Here is a 15,267-nt window from a genome sequence, read left to right on the forward strand (position 1 = left end):
CAGACACAGGGTCCTCTGACTCAGGCTCCTGCCTTCTAATGGCTTCAATGACATTATCTCCATTCACGTCACAGTGAGGGGTGCAAGGGAACGAGCACTCTAGTGCCCTGGCACAGGGCAGGGCTGGACTGAGCCCGCCTCCTCGGGGCCTTCCACTAGAGCCAGGGGCTCAAAGATGGACTTGGAGAGTCCGTGGGCCTCTCTGAATTGCTGACAGATTTTTCTGTGTATATGATTGTGAAATTTTCTTGAGAGAAGGCACTTTGTATTTAATAAGACTCTGAAATGGGTCTAACACTCAGAAAGATCAAGAATTTCCGCATTAGAAGATCCAAGAGTCACACACACAAGTACAAAGCCTTAAGAGTACAGTTGGGAGTTGCCAAGGGAAACAGAGACAGCCCCAAGAGTTTGAGAGTCTGTCAGGGAGGATCCGAGTGACGAACATCCACCATCTCTGCCCCTAAGTGGGGTTCGGATTTACACATGTAGACATTTCCTTTAAAATGAGGAAAATGAATTCCCAGTGTTTTCATTTGCAAAGCAAGGGCTCCTGTGTCTGCCCCTAACCTTCAAGCAACTTCAGGCTTTCAGCTCATCAAAATCTGCAAGGCTCCTGGACTCTGCTGCACCCCCATGTCAACTCCATGGGTTCCCCGACCCCAAGAGCCACATTAGAGATCCCTCGGCCGGTCAGTGACATCCTTCTGGCTACCGTGTGCACAGGGCTGGCACAGGATTCACCCAAGTGCCTTGGGGAGACCAGTCTCAAGACTTTCTCCTCCTTAATCTTAGGTAGATTAGAGTCATCCACCCTGTTCTTCTCCTCTATGCCCCCTTCCACAGTTCTTCAACATCTCTGACAAACCCCCAACCCCGCACGTACACACATCAGCTGCGTGCACACGTGCCCACGGGTGTGCTTGCACCAACACACACAACTTTGCAAATGTCATTTGCAGCTCTGCTCCAGTACCCCCTTCTACACACCATCTGCCAGAAGCTATTTTAAGCACCTAATAAAACTGTTTTAGAATGACTCCTGGGGTATTCTGCCCTTTGCTTCCCTAGGGCAAGAGCAACTGGGCTCCAGATGGAGCTACATTCTGGCGCCAAGCGAAGAGGAGAAAGAATCGACCCGGAGCTCACAGGAGACCCCAGTCCCTTCCCCACAAGCGGCATGGTGTGTCTTGGCTTTGACCATAGAGGACCATCCGTGAAAGGGAGCACGTTCAGGTCTGGACAGAGGAATACACCTGGATTCAAATCCCTGCCGTGATCCTTCCTCGTGGCCGTACCTGTCTGCCTCACCTGTGAGTGAGGGCTGCTGGTGCCTCAGTCTGGTCCTCACAGAGAACTGGAACACACAGCTCAACCAGCTGGAGGATGCTCAAAACCCAGATTGCCCGGCTCCACCCCAGAGCGAGGCTGGAGTGCGGCTGGGAAATCTGCATTTCTAACACGGGCTCCCACGGTGGGGCTCAGGATTCAGGAAACCATGGGCCAAGACGCTGCGACCTGCCTCATGAGGTGTTGTGGGGATTCATGAGAAAACATAGGTAAAGCACCTGGCACTTGGTAACGTAGTGGTTCTCAGCCTCGGCTGCATTAGAAGCACCCGGGGAGCTTTAAACACTGAGACCCAACTCCACAGACCAATTAAATCAGAATCTCTAGGGGTGAGATACAGCCATTACTACTTTTTTTAAAAGCTCCCCAGGTGACTCAAATGTACAGTCAAGGTTGAGAGTCACTGTAGTAGGAGCTCGATACATTCAAAACCACCTTTATGACTGAGCAAGCAACCCCTCTTTTCAGGACCTCTCCTCTTTCCCCAGGGCCCCAGTCGCCCACTCCGGCTTCCACGGGAAGGACTGTGGGGAAGCAGCGTTGCCTCTGGCTTCTAGAGGGGCCGGGTGCTAAGGCTCACTGGGAGGATGAGGCCTGGTTCCTGCATCCAATGAACCTAGTCAGGCATTCACTCAATCATCAGCCAAGGGGCTATGGCTGTATTTACGCTGTGCCTGGGGGATGCGGGCATGAATAAAGCCAGCCCTGTCCTCAGGAGTTCGCACCAGGATACAAAAGATAGAGACTATTCGACTCTCGGATCTGGAGGAGTCCTCCAGCCCCACCCCTCCTCACCCACCATAGAAGTTCTCTGTAAGTGTCAGAGAGCTCATGACCTCATAGGGCAGCCCGTCCGGTTTAGTTTGTTTAAAAGTTCTTCCTTGGGGGGGGGGGGGGGATCCGGGCGCCTGGGTGGCTCAGTCGTTAAGCGTCTGCCTTCGGCTCAGGTCATGATCATGATCCCAGGGTCCTGGGATCGAGCCCCGCATCGGGCTCCCTGCTCCGCCGGAAGCCTGCTTCTCCCTCTCCCACTCCCCCTGCTGGTGTTCCCTCTCGCGCTGTGTCTCTCTCTGTCAAATAAATAAATAAAATCTTTTTAAAAAAGTTCTTCCTTGGACTGAACCAAGAGCCCGGCCCTGTGATTCCTACTCATTAGCGCTGAACTTTGGGATCAGCTCAGCCCAGTCTTCCCCTCCCACGTGAGAGAGGGGGCTCCTTCGGTGGTGGGAGGAACTTAGACCCCGAAAATCGGGGATGCATCCAACACGGCCGTCAGACCGTCAGAAGGGCGAGACAGAGGTCCTTGTGACCCGAGGGCTAACTCTCTGGCTCTCACAGGTTGTGCGGGAACATGAGAGTCAGCATGACACAAAATACTCACCAAGGAACCGACCACACTCTGGCCCTAAACCCCGCTCCACTGTTCTTTCCCGTGTATCCACAGCCCCAGCCCAGGCATCAGAGGTCTTTGTCAGTCCCTGCTGATGGTGGGTGGTGGTCACCACACAGACGAAGGCAATACAAGACCACTGCAAAGCGAAATCGCACATCTCAACCCCCAACGGGAGACCAGTGTTTCAATCACCCTCAGAGCCACTGAGAAAATAAGGCTGGGGGAGGGCGGGGCCGCGGGGGATCAATAAATAAATGGAGATGGGAAAATCAACAAGGATCATGACGCAACAGCTCCATCAGAAGTCAATGAGCTGGAGAGAAAAAATTGAGAGAGGCCCATGGGAAACAGATGAAGTGCTACGACATTTTTACAAAATAAAACCTGTGTTAAGATCCCTCTGCAAAGTCCAAGAAGAAATGAAGAGCCTTTCCCCCCAGGAGTCTACTGTGTGATTAGGGAGTCAAGTCTCGCCCAGTGAAAGCATTTCTATGCTAGTCCAGCAATACAAGACGGACACGATCCAGAGGTAGATGGAGGGGAACACAGATGAAGAGCTCGGAAGAGGAGAACCAACCAAGACTGGGGAGGCCAGGGGGACTTTGCCCTCTTTTTAAGAAACACACCCTCAGCACTGACTCTCCCTCCTTGCCGACCCCTCGACGGACACCCACCGCATCCCGGTGGAGAGAAGCCCCAAAACTTAGGGAAACTGAGTACCCGGCACATAGAGGAACTCAACCACAGTGTGCGTGTGGTCAAGACCCACAAGACAGACATACAACGGGTCAGGCCAAATGGCAGAGCGGGGCTTGGAGCTGGAGAAACCCCTGAGGTGGCAGAGAAGGGTGCATCTGAGAAACCACGCAAGCCCCTGGGTGCCTGAGGCCCAGCCCATCAGGGTGTGCTGCCAGCAGGCCCGGGCTGGGACCCCCAGTGGATCCGGCTGCTGTAGCCAGAGGCGGCATGAGGAAGCGCAATGTCGCACTTGAGCAAAAGGGAAATCCACAGCAGCCTTCCCTCCGTGCTTGCTCTTCCCCAGATGGATCAAAGGGGCTGCCCGCCTATCATCCCAGCCATCCCCTGCCTCCAGCTGGACCTCAGCTAGTTTTCTGGAGAGAAACCAGGTGAGAGAAATAGGGAGGGAGAGACACCCCTGGGGGGCGGGTGTGGGACCAAAAGCAATATGGCGTTTCCCCCCTCAGCCTGCCCACTATTTTTGCACAGAAGAAACAGGGTAAGATTAATACAGAGGGGGAAGGAAGCGGTAAATATGTATTTGAGGGGAGAGAGAGAGTGTGTACATGTAGAAGGGATGCAGTCGAGGACTTGGCAGCTGGGGCTCTTGGCCGTGTGGGTCCCAGCTAAAGGCTCAGCTGCTTCTCCTCCTCCTCCTCCAGCTGCCTCTCAGGGCTCGCCAACGCCAGTGAGGACAAGGGGATGTCTGGGGAGTCCTTACCTGGGGCAGCCCAGGCGAGGGGAGTCAGAATCTGGGTTGACCTTCTCTCACTCCTTGCTGCCCTCAGAAAGGGGAAGCTTACTAATACCCCACCGCCCACCCTTGTCCCTGCTTGGCTTTAAAAAAAAAAAAAATTTTTTTATGTAAATGATATGATTTCTTCATTTTAATTTTTAATTGTGGTTAAAAAACACATAACAAAATTTACTAGCATAACCATTTCTAATTGTGCAGTTCAGAAGCGTTAAGGGTATTCACATGGTTGTGCAATCAGGATCCAGAATTTTCTCATCTCCCAAACCTGAGACTGTCATCCATTAACAAGTCCCCACTGTCCCCTCCCCCAGCCCCTCATAACCACCCTGCTACTTTCTGTTTCCGGGACTTTGACTTCAAATAAGCGGAATCACACAGTCTTTCTGTGACTGGCTTATTTCACTGAGCATAAAGTCGTCGAGGTTCATCCATGCTGTAGCAGGTCTCAGGATTTCTTTCCTTTTTAACGCTGAATATGTCCTTAGATGTAGAGACCACAGTTTGCTCATACATTTCTCCACTGATGGGCACCCGACGTGCTTCCAGCTTTTAGCTGTTGTGCATAATGCTGCTGGGGACATGGGTGTGCAAGCATCTTTTTGAGACCCTGCTTTCTCTTCTTCGGGGTATAGACCCAGGAGTGGAATTGCAGGATCATATGGTAAATCTATTTTTAATGTTTTGAAGAACCGCCATGGCGTTTTCCATTCCCGCACCGTGTTCCATTCCCACCCACAGAGCACAAGGGCTCTGGTGTCTCCACCCGCTTTGTTTTTCAGAGGTCACTGAGAACAAGGGCTCCCCAGCACCTCTGGCCTTGAAATAAGAACCTCACTTCGAATGAGTGGGGTCCTGTCCTCCCCCGCCTTCTCCTCCGAGCCCCCACGTCCACGTCTGGGGCAGTCCCGTGGCCCTGACCCAGCCCTGTGCTCCCGCAGGCCTGAGAGGAACAAAGGAAACAAGAACGTCCAAGGCAGTGAGTCAAGCAAACTCCCAAGAGCAATGGTGCTCCTATAATCCCTGCCGCTGCAGGAGCGCTCCGCAATGAGAAAGATCTGGGGTAGGAGCAGGGGCCGGGGCCGGTGGTCAGAGCCCAGGGCAAGGGGCTGACCACGGGGGAGGCGGGCCAAGGAGATCAGTGTGGAAGGCCAGGCCACCGTCAGCTCTCCCCTGCACCATCGTGACAGTCTCCAGCCTGGCCTTGCCACCTCCCTTCCGGCGTGGGGCAGGGAATCAGCCGCCAAGAGGCTCCTTCCAAAATTCAAATCTAATCCTGTTACTTCCCTGCTGAAAATGCATCATGGCTCCCCACAGCCCTCAGACGAAACTCCTGGACAAATCGCCGCAGCACTTCACCACCCAGCCCCGCCCGCCTCTCAGTACATGTGCCGTGTCACTCCCTCCTTGTCTGAGATCCAGCCACACAGATGAGTTTCAATTGCTGTCTATCTTGGGACATGGCTTACAGTGTTCTATCGACTTGGAACATTCTCCCCACAACACCATCCTTCCTCTCTTCATCTAGCTGGTTCTATTCATCCTTAGGGTCTTAGCTTAGATGTCACTTCCTCCGGGAAGCCTTCCATGGCCTCCCCAATTCTGAGTCAGAGCCTCTTCTCAGCATTACCGTGGGGATCATGAGAGGATTTGCACACTGGGTGTATTTCCTGGTGACTTGCTCGTATTCCAAAAACACTAGGTTCTGGGAACAGAGCAGAGTCTTGTTCACTTTTTAGTCCTGGCACCTAGAACACAGCCTGGTTCGGTGTAGGTATCCGTTACAAGTTTTTGATGGGTGAATGAATGTGTGAGTAAATGCATGAAGTCCTGAATCATGAGGTTGATGAAACACGGGAGGAGCGGGGGGGGGGGGGGGGGGGGGGCGGGGCGGCGGGGGGGGCGGGGGGGTTGCTGGCCAACTTCCATCCTCCTTCCACCCACATAAAGTGTTCTAACGTGCAACCACTAAAGTCAAGTTTAAAATTAGCCAGCTCTTTTGCCGTCTTTCTTGTCTTCTGGCCTTCAGTGCCTTCCCAAAGTTCTGGGAGATGAGGGTAGGCAAAAAAGGGCGGGGACCAAGCAATGAAACTCGAACGCTGGAGTTCCTTTGGAATCGGATCCAAAGCTCTGGATTATTGACATATTTGCCTTTATCTAGCTGTCCCGTCCTGTGACACTGAGGAATAAAGAGTCTATGGTTTCTCCAAGGCCCCCCTGGCCTCCCAGTTGCTGCCCAGTGATCATGCCCCTCTGCCTTTGGCCCTCCTGCCCATGGCTGGACAAACAGCTGTGATCTACGGCCTGTTGCCCAGGAAGCCAACCTGGGGAGGGGCCCTAGGAGCCAGGTGTGAGGTGATGCATCTCTCCAAGCCGGGCTGTAATTGGCCATTCCCTGCGGAGTGGAGAGACTTAGCGCGACAAAAATCTCCCCTACGGCAACTGATAAATGGCAAGTCCCCAAACTGGGAACATTTAGAAGGGAAGAGCAATGATCTGGGGGAGAGGCGTGCAGAGAGGGGTCCATCCCAAAGTGCTGGTACTCTCCCCAGGGCGCCCAGAGCTGTACATTCTGGGAACACAGAGGACTAGGGACTTTTATATAAATACGGTTGTTGTTATCATGCTAACTAATCCAGCACGCAGGACCCCAAAGAGCTTTCATTTCCATTAGCCCTGTTACTTCCAGGCCATCGCTAAGCGGGTGGGAGCGGCAGCAAGGGCTCCTCACAGTGATAGCTACTATTCTTCATCAAGCGTCCTTGTGAGAACGTGCACACAACAAGCGTCCTTGTGAGAACGTGCACACATCAAGTGTCCTTGTGAGAATGTGCACACATCAAGCGTCCCCAAGATCAGGTCCAGGATTCAAACCAGAGCCCATCTGCTCCCCAAGCCATCCTCTCATGTGGCAGGTGGGTGAGACGTGACACAGCTAGCCGAGGGTGATGTTGGGATGGAAGCCCAAGACGCCTGCCCTCTCTCAACAGCCATGCTGTGGCGGGCAGGGGAGAGCAGAGCCCCACGCGCCATTCTCTTCACCCCTGGGTGCATTTGGTTCTTACCATCTCAGGAATTGGGAGAGTCCGACAGTGTCCAGGAGCTCTTATGCTCATTCCCTTCTGTGCATCAGGAGCCACGTTCCACCTTAACGAGGAGGAAATCCAAGGCATTTAGCACGGGGTCGCAGGCAAGGAACACATCTACGGAAAACAACCTTCACCCACACGCACAGGCCCCAGAGGACTCTGCCTGGGCTCAGGTGGAAGGGCAGCGTGCTCACTCCTTGCAGCCTTAGACGGGTGGCCAGAACTGGGCTTCTGGACCTCCTGACTCCCACCGCAGTGTACCCTCCTAACTTATCTCTTTGCACTGAGGGCTGGAGGCACGGGGCGGGGCGGGGTGGGGAGGTCCGAGGTTATCTCATGTGCAGAGCTCAGCTCAGTCTGGAAGATGCTTTTTCCAGTGACATGAGATTCAGTCACATCCAAGGTAAGAATGGAAAGACCCAGGTAGACGAGGCTGAGACAAATGCTCAACAGCTGTTTTCTAGATTACTCCGCTACATCACATGCACACACGTGCGTGTGTACGCACACGCACACACACACACACACACACACACACGAGTGCAGCTCTGCTCCAGAAGAGACCTTTGCCAAGCATCAACCCCACAAACTCATGTACAAGCTCCTCTCCCCCTCTCCCTGCCCAGCACTTAGACCCAGAGGCCAGAATCACAGGTGACTCAGACCAGACGCAGGGGAGCTTGTCGTTCCTGCCCTCTCATATTATTTCCTGCTTTGAGCTAAGTTCCACAGTCATTCAGCCAGGCAGGCCAGAGCAGGGGAAGAATTTCTCTTGCCAAAAAAGCTAACGCGAGGTGAAATGGCATTAATAACAGCACGGTATCTAGACAGGAGGCAACGGTCTGGAAAGTCTCTGCACCGGGCAGACCTCACCTTGCTTTCCCGAGCGCCCCATGCTAATAACAGCCATGACCTGGGCCCCCCCCCCCCGTCAGCAAATGCACCGGAAGTGGGGTCAGCTGCGACCATCGCACACTGCAGCGGGCGAGGGCCAGCTCCAGACCGCGGTAGGACAGTCGGGTGCAGGCAGGAGGAGTGCCGTTCTCAGGAGTCCACAGAGGACACTCAGAACAGCACGTGAGTTACAGGGAGGTAGGCTTCAACCCCACGTAAGGAAGTTTTCCAACAGCCAAAGCTGGCTAAGTGACATACATATGCCGCACGTAAGAGATCGCTTGCACCTGCAGCTATAGCCGGAGCAGGAGTTACCGTGGGAGGTGGTGAGACCTCTGTCACTGTGAATATTCCAACGGGACGGCAGAGGGTTTACGACCGCAAGCTACCAAGTCAGATCCGTCTGGCTTCAATTCCTAACTCTCTCACTGACTAATTGGGTGACTCTGTTGAAGCTACTTGAAACGGTTTCTTCGCTGGTACGTACGCATAATTACCTCCTCAGGTTTTGAGGCTTCTGTGAGGTTAATGTCTATGCGAGTCCCTCCCAAGGGTAAGAAAGCACTTGATCAGTTGTAGCTAGAACAATCATCATATCGAACAACCAGCAGACACCAGGGGGCTGCCAGCTGAGGGAGGTCGGCAGAGAGTCTCGGAACGGTGGGGGATGGTGCTGGATCATATCTGAGATCCCTTCCAACCCGAAGATTTACTTATTTTGCTTTCGGTTCTTTTTTCTCATTCTGTGACAGAACCTATGCTAGCCCCTGAATAAACAAGGGATGAGAGACTGCCTCACTCTTCCCTTCCCTCTGAGACCTCTTTAATCATCCCTGGCCTGAAAGCCCTTCCCAGCTGATCAGAAAGATGAGATATTGGCCAAAAAAAAAAAAAAAGATGAGATATTGGCATGCAACACACACACACACACACACACACACACACACACACACCATGGCCATCACTGAACTCTGTGCAAAGCATAACTGTTTCAGGACTTGGCTATTAGCTCACTGCTATAGCTGGCTCTGGCTCAGGTACCACCTCCCAATCTGTCTCTGAACCTTCTTGGTGATTCACCCATGGCAGCAAAGTCTGTCTGCCACAGCCTGGTTCTATTCCAGGAATCTATTCCTTGGGAAAACAAACAAACAAAGGTCTGCAGACCCCCATCATTACAAATTGACCCTGGATAGCAGGGACCCTCATTCCACTAGGAATAATTGTCTGTTTCAGGAGAACAAATCTTAGCCTCTACATGGATGGGATCTGAAATAACCAACCTGGGCTGAAGCAGCTGACCAGCCCCCATAGGATATTATACCAAGTCAGGAGCTCAGGTCTGATTTCTGCTTTTGGAATGGTGAGCATTTAGCAATGGCGGGTTAGTCTTGGTGAGACTCTCTGGTTAAGCCTTTGCCAAGCCCTCAGCTTGGTACCGTGGTCACTCAGTTCAGAAACCCACTGAGCAAACCCTGGGGTTCCTGAGGGAAAATTCTAACTAACATCCACAAAGTGAACCTTCTTGTCTGCCCGATTACCAATAGGAGCTTGGTAAATATCCAATGGAATACAAATATTCTCATATTCTGTGCCCATTCCAAGAGGCCCATCCACATACCTTTTACTAAACTTGCTTGTCACCAATTCTCGCATCTTACCCCTTTCAAGTTCTTGACCGTCTGGCCAAACCATTAACAAAGCACATGAATTAGTAAGAACCTTACCTCAGGCCATCGTTCCTTCCAAGCAAAGTAGTCAACAAGTTGTACTACTCAAAGTACTCCCACCAGGAGGACATCTGTTCTCTATTTCAGGGGCACTTCTGAAGAGCTATAATGCTAAGGTAGTTTACTTTGGGTGGATATCAATACATCATGAAGAATTTTGCAAAGCAATCTTGATCATTCTCCTCCTTGGTCAGCTTTGCAGGAATCTATGGATGTAGACTGAGGAAGAGGTGGCAGAGCTCCAGGAGTGGGCACACTAGGGAGTTTGAGTGATTTGTTACTAGAATTTACATGAGCCGTTGGTATCTGCTTGGTCAAGTTCCATTGACAGCATTAGGGCTTGATGATGAGGGGCTGCTGGGCATGCCTGAATTTATGACTTGGTCCACATGATGAGGAGCTTTGACTGCAAGCTCACGTGTTGTCCAGGGGTCAGGGGTTTTGTCATCGGGGTCAGGGGTTTTGTCTATCGGGGTCGGGGGTTTTGTCTATCAGGGCCAGGACAAAGCCAAAACTATTGCTGAAAAGAATAGTGACCTGAGAGACTGAGCATATGTTTGCTCCTGATGCCTCAGGACCTCCACTGGGATGCTCCTACTGAGTTTGCCACATGTGACATCAGCATCATAAAATTGGTCTTCAAAATCCAAAGGGACCAGCTTCCAGTCAAGATGAAGTAACAGGGATAGGACTTACCCTCCCACCGAAAACAACCAAAAAACCAGACAAAATATATGAAACAACCATTTACAGGACCTGGCTACCAGGCAACGCAGATCCTTTTGAGATGGGAAATAAACAAGACCATCGCTATGATTGCCCAGGCTCACTACCTTCAGAGAGTGTCCAGGCCACAGGTGGGGAGGGGCTCCCAGGTGGAGCCTGGCGGGCTCCTGGAGTTGAGGAGACAGTGCTGAGGGTGCAGGGCAGGTAGAACTTGCAGGAAAGAAAACTGGAGAGAAAGAGTTGCACAGAGTACGGACCCTAGAGATCCACAAAGAGAATCTCCCTCAGTTACTCAGCTGAGTACTCATCAGCATGTGCATGTGAAGAATCTGTGTGAAGGGGTGTGGGGGGAAGGAAACCAAAAAAGTTAAGGTGAACAGTGCTCACCACTCACACAAGCAAGGAATGGTGCCTCCTCCTACAGCCCCCACCGGAAGACCCCTACCTGTGAGGCATGGAACGGGGCACATCAAAGAGTCTTGTCTCATCAGCTCCAGATTATTATGGCTTCTCAACTTTCTCAATTAACATTTGGGGCCTGATAGTTCTTTATTGTATAACAATTGTAAACATTTATATACCATATAACAGAGCTCCAAAACATGTGAAGCAAAAATTGATAGAACCGCAAGGAGAAATTGACAAACCCACAATTCCAACCAGAGATTTCCATCCCCCACCCTCCATACTTGCTAGAACAAGCAGTCAGAACATGAGCCACGTTATCGACAATTTGAACAACCCTCACCCGACTTCACCTAGTCACCACCACAGAGCACTCTACCCAACAATAGCAAGGGCACACGTTCTTTCAAGTAAACACAAAATTTTGATCAAGAAACATCATCTTCTGGGCTATAAATAACACTCAATAAATTTTAAAGGATAGAAGTCATACCAAGTATGCTCTCTGACACAAGAGAAATAAATTAGAAATCAATGCAGAAAGATAACTAGAAAATCCTGAAGATCTGGGAACTAAGTAACACACCTCTAAACAATCCATGGGCCAAAGCGAAAGGAAATTAGGAAGTGTTTTGAATTGAATAAAAATAAAAATACAACATCTCAAAATCATTGGTGTCGGGATAGTGGTACTTACATGCCTTTATTATTAATCATAATAGCTAAAATTTATTGAGCGCTTATTATTATGGACCAGGTGTATGTAAGCACTTTACATATATTATCTCACTGAATCCCTAGAAAAAATTCGTGTGAATAAGGTACCATTATTATTCTTGTTTTGTACGTGACGAAACAGAGACTTAGAGAAACAAACAAAAATCAAAGCAGTCCTTATGGGGAATTTATAACACTAAATACATGGTGTAGAAAAGAAGCAAGGTTTCGAATCACCTCTCCAGGCTTCCTTCCGTCACTGCCCTGCTGTCATGATCCGTGTGTATCTCGCGCTCTGGCTGTGCTGTATCTTATCCATCCTTAACCTACTGAACTGAATACGTGTCCAGTCCCCCCGCCCCCCGCCGCCCCGCTCCCTCCCCTGGCCTCCAGAAACATGACTTGACTTGACCAAAATTCCACCCTCACTGGTTTCCCTGTTCTCGGAGTTAGGGAATGCTGTCTGGGTCTGAGACTTTTACTCCATTCCATCTGGAATAAACAAAATTCTGGCTCCCTAACATGGCCAAGGTATGCCTGTGGGGACCTGGAGAGGGGCCCGTTCCCCAGCCTGGTCTGTGAGGGAACACAGACCCAGCCACGCAGACCCTGGAAAATCCAAGCTCTCTCCTACCACAGGGCTTTACCCTCGCTGGTCCCTCGTCCCTCACTTCTTCATGTGTCCGGCCCCTTCTCATCATTTTGATGTCAGCTCAGATGTCTCCCGGGAAGCCTTCTGAGATGACTGTGCACCTGATGTTCCAGCACGCCCACCGTCTGTGACCCCTTCCTTGGGTTTCATCGCTCGGACTTTGTTTTGAGTAACTACCTCTCCCCACAACGGACCCAGTCCTGGTGAGGCTGTCGGTCAAACTCCCTACTCTCCCCTGCCCGAGAGTCAACACCTGGGTCTCTGGACTGTGACTCCTGGGCAGGGTCACAAAAACAGAACATGGTCAGAAGACATTTTTCCCAAAGGCCACCCTCTGAAGAGACTGTCTGTGGGTACCTGCCACAAAATAACCCTGGCTCCTATGTCTCCCCTGATCTTCTTTCTCTTTTATCTTTTCCTTTGATCCCTTATGAACTACCTTTATCCTTCCAGAAATTTCTTTTTGCTGAGTCACTTTCTATTGCTCAAGGGAAGGAACTCTGATACTAGCTTCCCATCCTCCGTCACTATCTATTTACTCCTTCTATAGCATTTTTCAAAATCCAAAACGATTTTTAAATATTTGTTGATGTTGGGGCACCTGGCTCCGTCGTCGGGCGTCTGCCTTCGGCTCAGGTCCTGGTCCCGGGGTCCTGGGATCGAGCCCCACATCGGGCTCCCTGCTCCGCAGGAAGCCTGCTTCTCCCTCTCCTGCCCCCCTGCTTGTGTCCCCTCTCTCGCTGTGTCTCTCTCTGTCAAATAAATGAATAGAATCTAAAAAAAAAAAAATTTTTGTTGACATTTGGGGCGCCTGGGTGGCTCAGTGAGTTAAGTGTCCAACTCTCGATTTTGGCTCAGGTCATGATCTCAGGGTCCTGAGATAGTGCCTGCTTAGGATTCTCTCTCTCCTTCTCCCTCTGCCCCTCCCTGCTTGTGCGCTCCTGCACACTCTTGCTCTCTCTCTAAAAAAAAATAATAAAATAAAATAAATAATAATAAATAAATAAATGAAAATGTGTTGACTTTCATTGTCTGCTTCTGCCACTAGAACGTAAGCCCATGTCAGGAGGGACCTTTTCTGCCTAGCTCCCTGCTGTCCCCCGGCACCCAGCCCCAGGCTGGCATGCGGTGATGGGGGGCCCCAGAGAGAGGCAGGACCACACTGTGGCCCGGGTCTCACTGCGAGGTCTGCTTACTGGAAGGCTGGGCTGTGGGAAAGAGGGGAAAGGAGAAGACAAAGGGAGCCAGTGAAGGAGCCTCCGTCTTTCCCGCAGGAGAGCAAACTCCAGCTTGGGAATTCCCAACCACAGATTCTAAGACCTGATCTCCCCTCTGCTCCCCCTTTGATCTCTACCAATCCTTTGTAAATCTCACGCAGTGTCTTGTAAATCTTTAAGTACAAAAAATTGCAACCCAACCAGCGAATACACAGAGAGTGTTGATAAATATTTAAAATTGCTACAACAGCAGATCTGAAGGGATTAAGAAAAGATATATTGGAATGACAGTTATTAAACACTACATCCCAGTAAATGTTACAGAGCAGATAAATAATGCAAACTCCTGACAGCCTCTCTGTGCTCTGTTGCCGACAAGACAGGGGCAATCTGCTGGGGACATCGTGTCAGAGGAGGGAGCCACAGACTTAGCTCCCTGCCTCCTGGAGGCTTGTCCTGCCTCGCACTCCCTCAGCACAGCTGTGTCCACAAAGCGGTGGTAGATGCTGGCTGGAAGGAAAGGGAGAGAAGTCTCTGGAATGGTTGTATTTGGAGAGCTCCAGCCACTGAGCCCTCCCTCAGGGCTTTTTCTTGAGCAGCCTTCTTTCCTTCCTTCATTCAGCTCTCTCCTCATTCACTGATTCACCGTTCACCTACTCCCTCACTTATGCCCTGATGGACCCATTTATTTCTTCATAATTCACCAGTGTATGCATTCTTTCCTGCATCGATTCAGTGACTTACACTTGTACTAATTTATGTAGTATTTGCTCACTCACTGGTCACACATGGCTTGAGCGCTTGCTATTGCGGAGGAGATACAAAGGTGAGCAAGACCCAGCCCTTGCCCTCAAGATCTGAGAGCCTCGTGGGGGGTGGGGACCAGAAAGATAAAATATTACAATAAAGGTGACGCTTGGCATTTGTAGATTCTGTATTCGCTGTTTGACTATTCAATAAGCAACCACAGAGGTCTGTGACTGTCTCAACAACACAGATCTGAACTACACACGCACCAAGGCTGGTCGTGTGGGAATGAGGAAGACGCCTGACCCAGGCTGGAGAACACAGGGAAGGCTTCTTGTAGGAGGTAATGTCTGGGCACCACCTATATGCCTGGCAATTTGCTGTATAGCTTGATTACTTATAACAATTTCCCATCTCACTTTATTCTTTTAAAGATTTTATTTATTTATTTATTTATTTATTTGAGAGAGACTGTGCACGCGCGTGGGGGGCAAGGAGTGTGGAAGCAGAGGGAGAAGCAGACTCCCCGCTGAGCAGGGAGCCCGAACCAGGACTCAATCCTGGGACCCTGAGATTATGACCTGAGCCCAAAACAGATGTTTAACTGGCTGAGCCACCCAGGTGCTCCTCCCAACTCATTTTAAAGATTAGGAAATCAGAGATCAGCTTATCCAAGGTCACAATGATAGTGGCAAAACAGAATTAGAACCAGAGACAGACTCCAAAGTCAGTGCACTTTCTTTTTTTTTTTTAATTTAAATTCAACTAATTAACATATAATGTATTATTTGTTTCAGAGGTACAGGTCTGTGATTCATCAGTCTAATACAACACCCAGTGCTCATTACAACACAT

The sequence above is a fragment of the Eumetopias jubatus genome, unplaced genomic scaffold (genome assembly GCF_037043125.1).
Source record: "Eumetopias jubatus isolate StellerSeaLion01/CBP00866 unplaced genomic scaffold, mEumJub1_p1.0 scaffold_12, whole genome shotgun sequence".
NCBI classification, from domain to species: domain Eukaryota; kingdom Metazoa; phylum Chordata; class Mammalia; order Carnivora; family Otariidae; genus Eumetopias; species Eumetopias jubatus.